This window comes from Hyla sarda, chromosome 3 (assembly GCF_029499605.1).
Source record: "Hyla sarda isolate aHylSar1 chromosome 3, aHylSar1.hap1, whole genome shotgun sequence".
Lineage (NCBI taxonomy): Eukaryota > Metazoa > Chordata > Amphibia > Anura > Hylidae > Hyla > Hyla sarda.
Genome location: NC_079191.1, coordinates 62,047,709 through 62,062,395, shown reverse-complemented (window position 1 = coordinate 62,062,395; position 14,687 = coordinate 62,047,709).

Genomic DNA, 14,687 nt, shown 5'->3' with positions numbered 1-14,687 from the left:
AACCCCCAAAAACATGTCAATAGTCTGTCAACATCATCCTGGGAGGCTTAATAGACTGAAATACAATAGAAATAAAAATCCCTATCATCTATATCCCAATGGGTTCCATCTTTTCTTTTGTTCTTTTTTCTAATGCGGTTTTATAATCCCTGAGACAAGTAGTTCTGGCCCTAGTGTGTTATATATATATTAGCGTCTGTAGCGTGTATAAGGGGCATGTTATCATACCTGTGTCTTTTTATAGGTGACTGATGTCCGGTGAGAAGGTGAAAGTGACCTATACCCCTGTCAGCTACAGGAAAGGAACCAAGAGACAGGTAATTAATATTTATATTAATTACTGATAACAATCAGGCTAGATATAACATCTAGACCTGCAGAGATGTCATAGTCTCTACCTTATACATGAAGATATATGTGTTTTTAATAAGTATATCGTCTATAGACAGCTTCTTAGATAACACAACCATGTCTCAGGTACAGAGATTAGGAACATTTATGATTTCTAATATCTGTTTTTTTATTTGTAGTAATCCCTTTTTCAATAGACAGACCGCAGATTTAAGATATAACTGTACTGTAAAGAAAAATCTATAAGTTAATGTAATAAATCACATACTATAACTGATTATTGCCATTTAAAACTATGAAAAATACATTATATTGATTATAAAACAGAAATACAGAATGGAGACAACCGTCTGTGGCTTAAGCTCGACTGCCCCTTTCTTTGAGTGGCCCCTCAATGTTCTGGAAACGGGTGGAGGACATTGTCTCCATTAGAATGGGTCCCCCTACGATGCTTCGGCTGTTGATCTGAAGTGCATTCTGTACTTTGGAACCTCGGGGGCAAACTGTATTTCTGTTATTCATTTTTAGTTTAGCAATTCCCACCGCAACATGGTTAACCTCTAACCTATATTTCTGCATAAAATTGATAAAGGACATTCCAAGAATTATTTTGCCAAATAAAAATATATAAAATATTAATGATAATTGATGAATAATAATAACAACAATAATAACAGTTTTTATTGAAAAACAATAATAATTTATAAAATATTTTGCTCCTGCCTCCTTCCCCCAAAAATAAAAAAAAACATATATTGCCCTTAAAATTTATGAATAAAGAAACAAAAAATAACACCTACCCCAAACATTGCAAAAACAAAACCCCCAAAAAGCTGTCAATAGTCTCTGTCAACATCATCCTAGGAGGCATACTACACTACACTACAATAGAAATAAAAATCCCTATCATCTATATTCCAATGGGTTCCATCTTTTCTTTTGTTCTTTTTTTCTAATGCGGTTTTATAATCCCTGAGACAAGTAGTTCTGGCCCTAGGGTGTTATATATATTAGCGTCTGTAGCATGTATAAGGGACATGATATCATACCTCTGTCTTTTTATAGGTGACTGATGCCCAGTGAGAAGGTGAAAGTGACCTATACCCCCGTCAGCTGCAGGAAAGAACCAAGAGACAGGTAATTATTATTTATATTAATTACTGATAACAATCAGGCTAGATATGACATCTAGACCTGCAGAGATGTCATAGTCTCTACCTTATACATGAAGATATATGTGTTTTTAATAAGTATATCGTCTATAGACAGCTTCTTATATAACACAACCATGTCTCACGTACAGAGATTAGGAACATTTATGATTTCTAATATCTGTTTTTTATTTGTAGTAATCCCTTTTTTAATAGACAGACCGCAGATTTAATACATAACTGTACTGTAAAGAAAAATCTATAAGTTAATGTAATAAATCACATACTATAACTGATTATTGCCATTTAAAACTATGAAAAATACATTATATTGATTATAAAACAGAAATACAGAATGGAGACAATCGTCTGTGGCTTAAGCTCGACTGCCCCTTTCTTTGAGTGGCCCCTCAATGTTCTGGAAACGGGTGGAGGACATTGTCTCCATTAGAATGGGTCCCCCTACGATGCTTCGGCTGTTGATCTGAAGTGCATTCTGTACTTTGGAATCTCGGGGGCAAACTGTATTTCTGTTATAAATTTTTAGTTTAGCAATTCCCACTGCAACATGGGTTAACCTCTATCCTAAATTTCTGCACAAAATTGATAAAGGACATTCCAAGAATTATTTTGCCAAATAAAAATATATAAAATATTGATGATAATTGATGAATAATAATAACAACAATAATAACAGTTTTTATTAAAAAACAAAAAACAATAATCATTAATAAAATATTTTGCTCCTGCCCCTTCCCACAAAAATAAAAAAAGCATATATTGCCCTTAACATTTATGAATAAAGAAACAAAAAATAACACATACCACAAACATTGCAAAAACAAAACCCCCAAAAACATGTCAATAGTCTGTCAACATCATCCTGGGAGGCTTAATAGACTGAAATACAATAGAAATAAAAATCCCTATCATCTATATCCCAATGGGTTCCATCTTTTCTTTTGTTCTTTTTTCTAATGCGGTTTTATAATCCCTGAGACAAGTAGTTCTGGCCCTAGTGTGTTATATATATATTAGCGTCTGTAGCGTGTATAAGGGACATGTTATCATACCTGTGTCTTTTTATAGGTGACTGATGTCCGGTGAGAAGGTGAAAGTGACCTATACCCCTGTCAGCTACAGGAAAGGAACCAAGAGACAGGTAATTAATATTTATATTAATTACTGATAACAATCAGGCTAGATATAACATCTAGACCTGCAGAGATGTCATAGTCTCTACCTTATACATGAAGATATATGTGTTTTTAATAAGTATATCGTCTATAGACAGCTTCTTAGATAACACAACCATGTCTCAGGTAAAGAGATTAGGAACATTTATGATTTCTAATATCTGTTTTTTATTTGTAGTAATCCCTTTTTCAATAGACAGACCGCAGATTTAAGATATAACTGTACTGTAAAGAAAAATCTATAAATTAATTTAATAAATCACATACTATAACTGATTATTGCCATTTAAAACTATGAAAAATACATTATATTGATTATAAAACAGAAATACAGAATGGAGACAACCGTCTGTGGCTCAAGCTCGACTGCCCCTTTCTTTGAGTGGCCCCTCAATGTTCTGGAAACGGGTGGAGGACATTGTCTCCATTAGAATGGGTCCCCCTACGATGCTTCGGCTGTTGATCTGAAGTGCATTCTGTACTTTGGAACCTCGGGGGCAAACTGTATTTCTGTTATTCATTTTTAGTTTAGCAATTCCCACCGCAACATGGCTAACCTCTAACCTATATTTCTGCACAAAATTGATAAAGGACATTCCAAGAATAATTTTGCCAAATAAAAATATATAAAATATTGATGATAATTGATGAATAATAATAACAACAATAATAACAGTTTTTATTAAAATACAAAAAACAATAATCATTTATAAAATATTTCGCTCCTGCCCCTTCCCACAAAAATAAAAAAATATATATATTGCCCTTAAAATTTATGAATAAAGAAACAAAAAATAACACATACCACAAACATTGCAAAAACAAAACCCCCAAAAACCTGTCAATAGTCTCTGTCAACATCCTCCTGGGAGGCTTCATACACTGAAATACAATAGAAATAAAAATCCCTATCATCTATTTCCCAATGGGTTCCATCTTTTCTTTTGTTCTTTTATCTAATGCGGTTTTATAATACCTGAGACAAGTAGTTCTGGCCCTAGTGTGTTATATATATTAGCTTCTGTAGCATGTATAAGGGACATGTTATCATACCTGTGTCTTTTTATAGGTGACTGATGCCCGGTGAGAAGGTGAAAGTGACCTATACCCCCGTCAGCTGCAGGAAAGGAACCAAGAGACAGGTAATTAATATTTATATTAATTACTGATAACAATCAGGCTAGATATAACATCTAGACCTGCAGAGATGTCATAGTCTCTACCTTATACATGAAGATATATGTGTTTTTAATAAGTATATCGTCTATAGACAGCTTCTTATATAACACAACCATGTCTCACGTACAGAGATTAGGAACATTTATGATTTCTAATATCTGTTTTTTATTTGTAGTAATCCCTTTTTCAATAGACAGACCGCAGATTTAAGATATAACTGTACTGTAAAAAAAAATCTATAAGTTAATGTAATAAATCACATACTATAACTGATTATTGCCATTTAAAACTATGAAAAATACATTATATTGATTATAAAACAGAAATACAGAATGGAGACAACCGTCTGTGGCTCAAGCTCGACTGCCCCTTTCTTTGAGTGGCCCCTCAATGTTCTGGAAACGGGTGGAGGACATTGTCTCCATTAGAATGGGTCCCCCTACGATGCTTCGGCTGTTGATCTGAAGTGCATTCTGTACTTTGGAACCTCGGGGGCAAACTGTATTTCTGTTATTAATTTTTAGTTTAGCAATTCCCACCGCAACATGGTTAACCTCTATCCTAAATTTCTGCACAAAATTGATAAAGGACATTCCAAGAATAATTTTGCCAAATAAAAATATATAAAATATTGATGATAATTGATGAATAATAATAACAACAATAATAACAGTTTTTATTGAAAAACAATAATAATTTATAAACTATTTAGCTCCTGCCCCCTTCCCCCCCCCCCAAAAAAAAACATATATTGCCCTTAAAATTTATGAATAAAGAAACAAAAAATAACACCTACCCCAAACATTGCAAAAACAAAACCCCCAAAAAGCTGTCAATAGTCTCTGTCAACATCATCCTGGGAGGCATACTACACTGCACTACAATAGAAATAAAAATCCCTATCATCTATATCCCAATGGGTTCCATCTTTTTTTTTTGTTCTTTTTTTCTAATGCGGTTTTATAATCCCTGAGACAAGTAGTTCTCGGCCTAGGGTGTTATATATATTAGCGTCTGTAGCATGTATAAGGGACATGTTATCATACCTGTGTCTTTTTATAGGTGACTGATGCCCGGTGAGAAGGTGAAAGTGACCTATACCCCTGTCAGCTGCAGTAAAAGAACCAACAGACAGGTAATTAATATTTATATTAATTACTGATAAATATCAGGCTAGATATAACATCTAGACCTGCAGAGATGTCATAGTCTCTACCTTATACATGAAGATATATGTGTTTTTAATAAGTATATCGTCTATAGACAGCTTCTTATATAACACAACCATGTCTCACGTGCAGAGATTAGGAACATTTATGATTTCTAATATCTGTTTTTTATTTGTAGTAATCCCTTTTTTAATAGACAGACCGCAGATTTAATACATAACTGTACTGTAAAGAAATATCTATAAGTTAATGTAATAAATCACATACTATAACTGATTATTGCCATTTAAAACTATGAAAAATACATTATATTGATTATAAAACAGAAATACAGAATGGAGACAACCGTCTGTGGCTTAAGCTCGACTTCCCCTTTCTTTGAGCGGCCCCTCAATGTTCTGGAAACGGGTGGAGGACATTGTCTCCATTAGAATGGGTCCCCCTACGATGCTTCGGTTGTTGATCTGAAGTGCATTCTGTACTTTGGAACCTCGGGGGCAAACTGTATTTCTGTTATACATTTTTAGTTTAGCAATTCCCACTGCAACATGGTTAACCTCTATCCTAAATTTCTGCACAAAATTGATAATGGACATTCCAAGAATTATTTTGCCAAATAAAAATATATAAAATATTGATGATAATTGATGAATAATAATAACAACAATAATAACAGTTTTTATTAAAAAACAAAAAACAATAATCATTAATAAAAAATTTTGCTCCTGCCCCTTCCCACAAAAATAAAAAAAGCATATATTGCCCTTAACATTTATGAATAAAGAAACAAAAAATAACACATACCACAAACATTGCAAAAACAAAACCCCCAAAAACATGTCAATAGTCTGTCAACATCATCCTGGGAGGCTTAATAGACTGAAATACAATAGAAATAAAAATCCCTATCATCTATATCCCAATGGGTTCCATCTTTTCTTTTGTTCTTTTTTCTAATGCGGTTTTATAATCCCTGAGACAAGTAGTTCTGGCCCTAGTGTGTTATATATATATTAGCGTCTGTAGCGTGTATAAGGGGCATGTTATCATACCTGTGTCTTTTTATAGGTGACTGATGTCCGGTGAGAAGGTGAAAGTGACCTATACCCCTGTCAGCTACAGGAAAGGAACCAAGAGACAGGTAATTAATATTTATATTAATTACTGATAACAATCAGGCTAGATATAACATCTAGACCTGCAGAGATGTCATAGTCTCTACCTTATACATGAAGATATATGTGTTTTTAATAAGTATATCGTCTATAGACAGCTTCTTAGATAACACAACCATGTCTCAGGTAAAGAGATTAGGAACATTTATGATTTCTAATATCTGTTTTTTATTTGTAGTAATCCCTTTTTCAATAGACAGACCGCAGATTTAAGATATAACTGTACTGTAAAGAAAAATCTATAAATTAATTTAATAAATCACATACTATAACTGATTATTGCCATTTAAAACTATGAAAAATACATTATATTGATTATAAAACAGAAATACAGAATGGAGACAACCGTCTGTGGCTCAATTTCGACTGCCCCTTTCTTTGAGTGGCCCCTCAATGTTCTGGAAACGGGTGGAGGACATTGTCTCCATTAGAATGGGTCCCCCTACGATGCTTCGGCTGTTGATCTGAAGTGCATTCTGTACTTTGGAACCTCGGGGGCAAACTGTATTTCTGTTATTCATTTTTAGTTTAGCAATTCCCACCGCAACATGGTTAGCCTCTAACCTATATTTCTGCATAAAATTGATAAAGGACATTCCAAGAATTATTTTGCCAAATAAAAATATATAAAATATTAATGATAATTGATGAATAATAATAACAACAATAATAACAGTTTTTATTGAAAAACAATAATAATTTATAAAATATTTTGCTCCTGCCTCCTTCCCCCAAAAATAAAAAAAAACATATATTGCCCTTAAAATTTATGAATAAAGAAACAAAAAATAACACCTACCCCAAACATTGCAAAAACAAAACCCCCAAAAAGCTGTCAATAGTCTCTGTCAACATCATCCTAGGAGGCATACTACACTACACTACAATAGAAATAAAAATCCCAATCATCTATATCCCAATGGGTTCCATCTTTTCTTTTGTTCTTTTTTTCTAATGCGGTTTTATAATCCCTGAGACAAGTAGTTCTGGCCCTAGGGTGTTATATATATTAGCGTCTGTAGCATGTATAAGGGACATGTTATCATACCTCTGTCTTTTCATAGGTGACTGATGTCCGGTGAGAAGGTGAAAGTGACCTATACCCTTGTCAGCTGCAGGAAAGGAACCAAGAGACAGGTAATTAATATTTATATTAATTACTGATAACAATCAGGCTAGATATAACATCTAGACCTGCAGAGATGTCATAGGCTCTACCTTATACATGAAGATATATGTGTTTTTAATAAGTATATCGTCTATAGACAGCTTCTTAGATAACACAACCATGTCTCAGGTAAAGAGATTAGGAACATTTATGATTTCTAATATCTGTTTTTTATTTGTAGTAATCCCTTTTTCAATAGACAGACCGCAGATTTAAGATATAACTGTACTGTAAAGAAAAATCTATAAATTAATAAATCACATACTATAACTGATTATTGCCATTTAAAACTATGAAAAATACATTATATTGATTATAAAACAGAAATACAGAATGGAGACAACCGTCTGTGGCTCAAGCTCGACTGCCCCTTTCTTTGAGTGGCCCCTCAATGTTCTGGAAACGGGTGGAGGACATTGTCTCCATTAGAATGGGTCCCCCTACGATGCTTCGGCTGTTGATCTGAAGTGCATTCTGTACTTTGGAACCTCGGGGGCAAACTGTATTTCTGTTATTCATTTTTAGTTTAGCAATTCCCACCGCAACATGGCTAACCTCTAACCTATATTTCTGCACAAAATTGATAAAGGACATTCCAAGAATAATTTTGCCAAATAAAAATATATAAAATATTGATGATAATTGATGAATAATAATAACAACAATAATAACAGTTTTTATTAAAATACAAAAAACAATAATCATTTATAAAATATTTCGCTCCTGCCCCTTCCCACAAAAATAAAAAAATATATATATTGCCCTTAAAATTTATGAATAAAGAAACAAAAAATAACACATACCACAAACATTGCAAAAACAAAACCCCCAAAAACCTGTCAATAGTCTCTGTCAACATCCTCCTGGGAGGCTTCATACACTGAAATACAATAGAAATAAAAATCCCTATCATCTATTTCCCAATGGGTTCCATCTTTTCTTTTGTTCTTTTATCTAATGCGGTTTTATAATACCTGAGACAAGTAGTTCTGGCCCTAGTGTGTTATATATATTAGCGTCTGTAGCATGTATAAGGGACATGTTATCATACCTGTGTCTTTATAGGTGACTGATGCCCGGTGAGAAGGTGAAAGTGACCTATACCCCCGTCAGCTGCAGGAAAGGAACCAAGAGACAGGTAATTAATATTTATATTAATTACTGATAACAATCAGGCTAGATATAACATCTAGACCTGCAGAGATGTCATAGTCTCTACCTTATACATGAAGATATATGTGTTTTTAATAAGTATATCGTCTATAGACAGCTTCTTATATAACACAACCATGTCTCACGTACAGAGATTAGGAACATTTATGATTTCTAATATCTGTTTTTTATTTGTAGTAATCCCTTTTTCAATAGACAGACCGCAGATTTAAGATATAACTGTACTGTAAAGAAAAATCTATAAGTTAATGTAATAAATCACATACTATAACTGATTATTGCCATTTAAAACAATGAAAAATACATTATATTGATTATAAAACAGAAAAACAGAATGGAGACAATCGTCTGTGGCTTAAGCTCGACTGCCCCTTTCTTTGAGTGGCCCCTCAATGTTCTGGAAACGGGTGGAGGACATTGTCTCCATTAGAATGTGTCCCCCTACGATGCTTCGGCTGTTGATCTGAAGTGCATTCTGTACTTTGGAACCTCGGGGGCAAACTGTATTTCTGTTATTCATTTTTAGTTTAGCAATTCCCACCGCAACATGGTTAACCTCTAACCTATATTTCTGCACAAAATTGATAAAGGACATTCCAAGAATAATTTTGCCAAATAAAAATATATAAAATATTCATGATAATTGATAAATAATATTAACAACAATAATAACACTTTTTATTGAAAAACAAAAAACAATAATAATTTATAAACTATTTAGCTCCTGCCCCCTTCCCCCCCCAAAAAAAAACATATATTGCCCTTAAAATTTATGAATAAAGAAAAAAAATATAACACCTACCCCAAACATTGCAAAAACAAAAACCCCAAAAAGCTGTCAATAGTCTCTGTCAACATCATCCTGGGAGGCATACTACACTGCACTACAATAGAAATAAAAATCCCTATCATCTATATCCCAATGGGTTCCATCTTTTCTTTTGTTCTTTTTTTCTAATGCGGTTTTATAATCCCTGAGACAAGTAGTTCTCGGCCTAGGGTGTTATATATATTAGCGTCTGTAGCATGTATAAGGGACATGTTATCATACCTGTGTCTTTTTATAGGTGACTGATGCCCGGTGAGAAGGTGAAAGTGACCTATACCCCCGTCAGCTGCAGTAAAGGAACCAACAGACAGGTAATTAATATTTATATTAATTACTGATAACAATCAGGCTAGATATGACATCTAGACCTGCAGAGATGTCATAGTCTCTACCTTATACATGAAGATATATGTGTTTTTAATAAGTATATCGTCTATAGACAGCTTCTTAGATAACACAACCATGTCTCACGTACAGAGATTAGGAACATTTATGATTTCTAATATCTGTTTTTTATTTGTAGTAATCCCTTTTTTAATAGACAGACCGCAGATTTAAGACATAACTGTACTGTAAAGAAAAATCTATAAGTTAATGTAATAAATCACATACTGTAACTGATTATTGCCATTTAAAACTATGAAAAATACATTATATTGATTATAAAACAGAAATACAGAATGGAGACAACCGTCTGTGGCTTAAGCTCGACTGCCCCTTTCTTTGAGTGGCCCCTCAATGTTCTGGAAACGGGTGGAGGACATTGTCTCCATTAGAATGGGTCCCCCTACGATGCTTCGGCTGTTGATCTGAAGTGCATTCTGTACTTTGGAAACTCGGGGGCAAACTGTATTTCTGTTATACATTTTTAGTTTAGCAATTCCCACTGCAACATGGTTAACCTCTATCCTAAATTTCTGCACAAAATTGATAATGGACATTCCAAGAATTATTTTGCCAAATAAAAATATATAAAATATTGATGATAATTGATGAATAATAATAACAACAATAATAACAGTTTTTATTAAAAAACAAAAAACAATAATCATTAATAAAAAATTTTGCTCCTGCCCCTTCCCACAAAAATAAAAAAAGCATATATTGCCCTTAACATTTATGAATAAAGAAACAAAAAATAACACATACCACAAACATTGCAAAAACAAAACCCCCAAAAACATGTCAATAGTCTGTCAACATCATCCTGGGAGGCTTAATAGACTGAAATACAATAGAAATAAAAATCCCTATCATCTATATCCCAATGGGTTCCATCTTTTCTTTTGTTCTTTTTTCTAATGCGGTTTTATAATCCCTGAGACAAGTAGTTCTGGCCCTAGTGTGTTATATATATATTAGCGTCTGTAGCGTGTATAAGGGGCATGTTATCATACCTGTGTCTTTTTATAGGTGACTGATGTCCGGTGAGAAGGTGAAAGTGACCTATACCCCTGTCAGCTACAGGAAAGGAACCAAGAGACAGGTAATTAATATTTATATTAATTACTGATAACAATCAGGCTAGATATAACATCTAGACCTGCAGAGATGTCATAGTCTCTACCTTATACATGAAGATATATGTGTTTTTAATAAGTATATCGTCTATAGACAGCTTCTTAGATAACACAACCATGTCTCAGGTAAAGAGATTAGGAACATTTATGATTTCTAATATCTGTTTTTTATTTGTAGTAATCCCTTTTTCAATAGACAGACCGCAGATTTAAGATATAACTGTACTGTAAAGAAAAATCTATAAATTAATTTAATAAATCACATACTATAACTGATTATTGCCATTTAAAACTATGAAAAATACATTATATTGATTATAAAACAGAAATACAGAATGGAGACAACCGTCTGTGGCTCAATTTCGACTGCCCCTTTCTTTGAGTGGCCCCTCAATGTTCTGGAAACGGGTGGAGGACATTGTCTCCATTAGAATGGGTCCCCCTACGATGCTTCGGCTGTTGATCTGAAGTGCATTCTGTACTTTGGAACCTCGGGGGCAAACTGTATTTCTGTTATTCATTTTTAGTTTAGCAATTCCCACCGCAACATGGTTAGCCTCTAACCTATATTTCTGCATAAAATTGATAAAGGACATTCCAAGAATTATTTTGCCAAATAAAAATATATAAAATATTAATGATAATTGATGAATAATAATAACAACAATAATAACAGTTTTTATTGAAAAACAATAATAATTTATAAAATATTTTGCTCCTGCCTCCTTCCCCCAAAAATAAAAAAAAACATATATTGCCCTTAAAATTTATGAATAAAGAAACAAAAAATAACACCTACCCCAAACATTGCAAAAACAAAACCCCCAAAAAGCTGTCAATAGTCTCTGTCAACATCATCCTAGGAGGCATACTACACTACACTACAATAGAAATAAAAATCCCAATCATCTATATCCCAATGGGTTCCATCTTTTCTTTTGTTCTTTTTTTCTAATGCGGTTTTATAATCCCTGAGACAAGTAGTTCTGGCCCTAGGGTGTTATATATATTAGCGTCTGTAGCATGTATAAGGGACATGTTATCATACCTCTGTCTTTTCATAGGTGACTGATGTCCGGTGAGAAGGTGAAAGTGACCTATACCCTTGTCAGCTGCAGGAAAGGAACCAAGAGACAGGTAATTAATATTTATATTAATTACTGATAACAATCAGGCTAGATATAACATCTAGACCTGCAGAGATGTCATAGGCTCTACCTTATACATGAAGATATATGTGTTTTTAATAAGTATATCGTCTATAGACAGCTTCTTAGATAACACAACCATGTCTCAGGTAAAGAGATTAGGAACATTTATGATTTCTAATATCTGTTTTTTATTTGTAGTAATCCCTTTTTCAATAGACAGACCGCAGATTTAAGATATAACTGTACTGTAAAGAAAAATCTATAAATTAATAAATCACATACTATAACTGATTATTGCCATTTAAAACTATGAAAAATACATTATATTGATTATAAAACAGAAATACAGAATGGAGACAACCGTCTGTGGCTCAAGCTCGACTGCCCCTTTCTTTGAGTGGCCCCTCAATGTTCTGGAAACGGGTGGAGGACATTGTCTCCATTAGAATGGGTCCCCCTACGATGCTTCGGCTGTTGATCTGAAGTGCATTCTGTACTTTGGAACCTCGGGGGCAAACTGTATTTCTGTTATTCATTTTTAGTTTAGCAATTCCCACCGCAACATGGCTAACCTCTAACCTATATTTCTGCACAAAATTGATAAAGGACATTCCAAGAATAATTTTGCCAAATAAAAATATATAAAATATTGATGATAATTGATGAATAATAATAACAACAATAATAACAGTTTTTATTAAAATACAAAAAACAATAATCATTTATAAAATATTTCGCTCCTGCCCCTTCCCACAAAAATAAAAAAATATATATATTGCCCTTAAAATTTATGAATAAAGAAACAAAAAATAACACATACCACAAACATTGCAAAAACAAAACCCCCAAAAACCTGTCAATAGTCTCTGTCAACATCCTCCTGGGAGGCTTCATACACTGAAATACAATAGAAATAAAAATCCCTATCATCTATTTCCCAATGGGTTCCATCTTTTCTTTTGTTCTTTTATCTAATGCGGTTTTATAATACCTGAGACAAGTAGTTCTGGCCCTAGTGTGTTATATATATTAGCGTCTGTAGCATGTATAAGGGACATGTTATCATACCTGTGTCTTTATAGGTGACTGATGCCCGGTGAGAAGGTGAAAGTGACCTATACCCCCGTCAGCTGCAGGAAAGGAACCAAGAGACAGGTAATTAATATTTATATTAATTACTGATAACAATCAGGCTAGATATAACATCTAGACCTGCAGAGATGTCATAGTCTCTACCTTATACATGAAGATATATGTGTTTTTAATAAGTATATCGTCTATAGACAGCTTCTTATATAACACAACCATGTCTCACGTACAGAGATTAGGAACATTTATGATTTCTAATATCTGTTTTTTATTTGTAGTAATCCCTTTTTCAATAGACAGACCGCAGATTTAAGATATAACTGTACTGTAAAGAAAAATCTATAAGTTAATGTAATAAATCACATACTATAACTGATTATTGCCATTTAAAACAATGAAAAATACATTATATTGATTATAAAACAGAAAAACAGAATGGAGACAATCGTCTGTGGCTTAAGCTCGACTGCCCCTTTCTTTGAGTGGCCCCTCAATGTTCTGGAAACGGGTGGAGGACATTGTCTCCATTAGAATGTGTCCCCCTACGATGCTTCGGCTGTTGATCTGAAGTGCATTCTGTACTTTGGAACCTCGGGGGCAAACTGTATTTCTGTTATTCATTTTTAGTTTAGCAATTCCCACCGCAACATGGTTAACCTCTAACCTATATTTCTGCACAAAATTGATAAAGGACATTCCAAGAATAATTTTGCCAAATAAAAATATATAAAATATTCATGATAATTGATAAATAATATTAACAACAATAATAACACTTTTTATTGAAAAACAAAAAACAATAATAATTTATAAACTATTTAGCTCCTGCCCCCTTCCCCCCCCAAAAAAAAACATATATTGCCCTTAAAATTTATGAATAAAGAAAAAAAATATAACACCTACCCCAAACATTGCAAAAACAAAAACCCCAAAAAGCTGTCAATAGTCTCTGTCAACATCATCCTGGGAGGCATACTACACTGCACTACAATAGAAATAAAAATCCCTATCATCTATATCCCAATGGGTTCCATCTTTTCTTTTGTTCTTTTTTTCTAATGCGGTTTTATAATCCCTGAGACAAGTAGTTCTCGGCCTAGGGTGTTATATATATTAGCGTCTGTAGCATGTATAAGGGACATGTTATCATACCTGTGTCTTTTTATAGGTGACTGATGCCCGGTGAGAAGGTGAAAGTGACCTATACCCCCGTCAGCTGCAGTAAAGGAACCAACAGACAGGTAATTAATATTTATATTAATTACTGATAACAATCAGGCTAGATATGACATCTAGACCTGCAGAGATGTCATAGTCTCTACCTTATACATGAAGATATATGTGTTTTTAATAAGTATATCGTCTATAGACAGCTTCTTAGATAACACAACCATGTCTCACGTACAGAGATTAGGAACATTTATGATTTCTAATATCTGTTTTTTATTTGTAGTAATCCCTTTTTTAATAGACAGACCGCAGATTTAAGACATAACTGTACTGTAAAGAAAAATCTATAAGTTAATGTAATAAATC